The sequence below is a fragment of the Macaca fascicularis genome, chromosome 17, assembly GCF_037993035.2.
Source record: "Macaca fascicularis isolate 582-1 chromosome 17, T2T-MFA8v1.1".
NCBI classification, from domain to species: domain Eukaryota; kingdom Metazoa; phylum Chordata; class Mammalia; order Primates; family Cercopithecidae; genus Macaca; species Macaca fascicularis.
Window position 1 is genome coordinate 65,236,017 of NC_088391.1, and position 3,556 is coordinate 65,239,572.

Genomic DNA, 3,556 nt, shown 5'->3' on the forward strand with positions numbered 1-3,556 from the left:
ATTCCTTATTTTGTGACATATAGTTATGATGCAACTAGAGAAACAATGCCAGATTTTGTTTGTTTGAAAAATGAGGATATTTGAAGTTTATTGAATATGAAAATGTGATTCTTTAAGCTGTAAATAATACAGTAATATCCCTTCTAATTTCCATATAAGCAATTTATATTCTTTTCTCCTTAGGCTCATTTGTTCCTTTGGTAAGTGTATCTGTGCTGCCTTGAAAAATGATTAGAATTGACTTAATGTTAATCTATTCCTGTAATAGTCTTTACATCTAGCTTTTTTTTTTTGAGCATGTACAAATCTTTTTTCCATATTTGTGAAGTTTTCTCTTTATATTAGAACTTTGCAATGGTTGTGTGCAATTCTGTTATACTCTAATAGAATTGTGCTTAATATTTGCTGTAATCTTAGTCTGCAATAGTCATAAAAATATCATAATAAAATTAATAATCATAATAAACCCGAATGAGTTATGCAAACTAGAAAGCTTGTTTCTACTGTAATTGAGAAGTGCACTTGGAATATTTTTTACTTTTTAGAGGGTTGATAAATTGGTTTCAGACTCACAGCTTTCTGGGAAAAGCCAAGATCACCCAAAGGAGTTCAAATAGTACAAGGATTATGTAATGCATGGCAGCTGGTGGGTTGAAGACAGTCTTCCACCCTGATTCTTACTGAGAAACCTATTTCATTTGGGTAATAAAGAATAATTCTAAGTATTATTTTAATGAGATGAAGGGACAGTTACTCTAATATGAACCCATGCCACACAATGCACAAATTCAGTGATCAAACATCATAGTGTAATTAAAAATAGAAGACTGGCACATGAACTTAAGACACCAAACTCTGCTTCTTGAGGCATGCACCGAAATCATCTTAATTTGATAAAAATCTATTCTCCAGGAAAGTCCTCCAGGGAATGTGATTATACCACCTCCTTCTTCACCCAATACCAATGTTTACAAATCTTCTTGTAAGGAAATACTTTTCTTATATTTAACCTAAATCCCTATGTGGAAGCTTAAGCCCACTACTTCCTCTCCTAGCCTTAGTGAAGATGCAATACAGCTGCCACTTCCAGATGGCACTTAAAAAAAAAAGACCTAAGGCTTATTTACATATAATCAGCTCATAAGTCTCCTTTCTCTATCCTCATCAACAAGAGAAAAATATTGCAGTGCTTCTTCTTACATTACTTATTACCGCTAAGATCGCACATTACCATTTTATTATATTTTGTAGTTAAATCTTTCCACCTGTTCCTAATTATTTCCTTATGACCAATTTTCAGAAGTGAAATTCCTGGGTCAAAAGGTAAGCATATTTTAAATATTTTTACTCATATTGCCAACTTACTCTTGACCAAAATTGTACTTATTTATGAATCTAGTGACTGTGTGGGGAAAAAGAAAGTCTCTTTCTTCTCACTCATGCCAACGTTGTATATTACCATTCTTTTTGTGTTTGCTAGTTTGGTGGCTCATTACTTTGTTTTTCACTTCTCTTTTTTTTTAAATTGAAGTTGAATATTTTTCATGCATGTTGGCGATCTGTCTTTATGCATGCATAAGCATTTTCTTTGCCATTCCTTTACCCATTGTTACGTTGTTATTTCTCTTACATGTCATAGTTTTTCATAGGAAATAAATCATACCTTGGCACATGTTGCCAATATATTTCTTCCACTTCGTCAGTTTTTTAAATTCCATTTGCCATATTTGGATGTTTTTAATTTTTATGTGGTAAAATTTATTAATCAGTGATTTGTGAGTCTTGATTAAGGAGCCAGTTTACACCCCAAGATTACAGACGCAGTTGTATTTTCTTTCTTAGTATTTCCATACTTTTAGTGAAGCAAGGCACTGAGAAGGTGACATTTGAGCAAAGATCTGAAGGAGATACGGAGAAAGCCATGTGCAGATTTTGGGGGAAATTGTTCAAAGCAAAGCTAACCACAAATATGAAAGCCTTGTAATTTGAACTTTTGTGTGTTGTTTGCAGACCAGTAAGGAGGCCAGTGTGGGTGAGGTGGAGTGATTGGCGGAGCAGAGCAGTACAAAATGAAGTCAGGTAGGAAATATATGTCACGTTATTTAGGCTTTTCAACGTCACTATGAATCCTTTACTCTGAGAGATACGGGAAACCATTGGGAGGTTTTAAGCAAAGAAGTCATGTGACCTGAATATAATTATAATTCTAATTATAATTCTATATTCTGTTATAGTCTAACTAGTTGCTTTCAAATTACATGTTGAATAATCGAATTTTTCCTAGAGATAGAAGCTTGCTTTTAAAAATGCAACTTGCATAAATTATTAAATTCTTATGTAGAGTTAATATATGTGTTGAATTTTCACCTTGCTTGCTTTAGTCTCCAGAATTTTTCTTGCGTAAATACAGTGCGGTTTAATTATTGTATCTTAAAGTATATTTAAAATGTAATTGGACAGATTCCTTGTTACTACTTCTTTATCAAGACTTTCCTACCTCTTTTTGGATATTTTTGTTTGTATATAACCTTTTTTTTTTCTAGACACAGGGTCTCACTCTGTTGCCTGCAATCAGACTATAGGTGCACACCATTATGTCTGTCTGTCTTTCCCTTTCTTTCTTTCTTTCTTTCTTTCTTTCTTTCTTTCTTTCTTTCTTTCTTTCTTTCTTTCTTTCTTTCTTTCTTTCTCTCTCTCTCTTTCTCTCTCTTTCTTTCTTTCTTCGTTTGCTCTATTACTTTTATTTATTTCTTATTTTTACTTTACTTTAAGTTCTGGGATATATATATACAGAACATGCAGGTTTGTTAAATAGATAGACACGTGCCATGGTGGTTTGCTGCACCCATCAACCTGTCATCTAGGTTTTAAGCCCTGCATGGATTAAGTATTTGTCCTAATGCTCTCCCTCCCCTTGCCCCCTACTCTCCAACAGGCCCCAGTGTGTGATGTTCCCCTGCCTGTGTCCATGTGTTCTCATTGTTCAACTCCCACTTACAAGTGAGAATATGTGGTGCTCGGTTTTTTGTTCCTGTGTTAGCTTGCTGAGAATGATATACCTGGCTAATTTCTATTTGTTTTTTTTTTTGTACAGATGGGTCTCGCTATGCTGCACAAGCTGATCTTCAACCCCTGGCTTCAAGCAATCCTTCTACCTTGGCCTCCCAAAGTCATATAAATTGTAATATGATCAAATTTGAAAAAATTCCATTCACTTTGGGGGCTTGGATAAATTATGCACATTATTTTGAACAGGAATTGAAATACATACCATAACATCTTCCAGTAATGAAGCCTTATTTATTTAGTAAAGTTTTATAATTTACCACATCTAAATTTTGCACATTTCTTCTTATTTTATAAGTTTATTCTGTGGTTTGAAGATACCTCAGTATTTACCTTAACCTGATTTCAGCTTATAAAAAGTAAGTTGTCTTCCTAATAAGCCTTCCTACAAATGACTTGTGTTTTTCTATATAGGATACAGGACAGGCAAATCTTCATCTTGTTTAACCCAGTTGGTTTGACTCAGCCAAACCCATCTATCAGGCTATTC

General features: G+C 33.8%; 1 long non-coding RNA gene across 1 annotated transcript; it reads left to right on the top strand.

Annotated features, from left to right (window-relative positions):
* The first annotated feature begins 377 nt into the window (after positions 1-377).
* LOC141409004 (uncharacterized) lies at positions 378-3,336 on the top strand. The gene is made up of 2 exons (XR_012427013.1): positions 378-2,079; positions 3,095-3,336. It is a non-coding gene; the product is annotated as an uncharacterized lncRNA (long non-coding RNA).
* Positions 3,337-3,556: the final 220 nt, after the last annotated feature.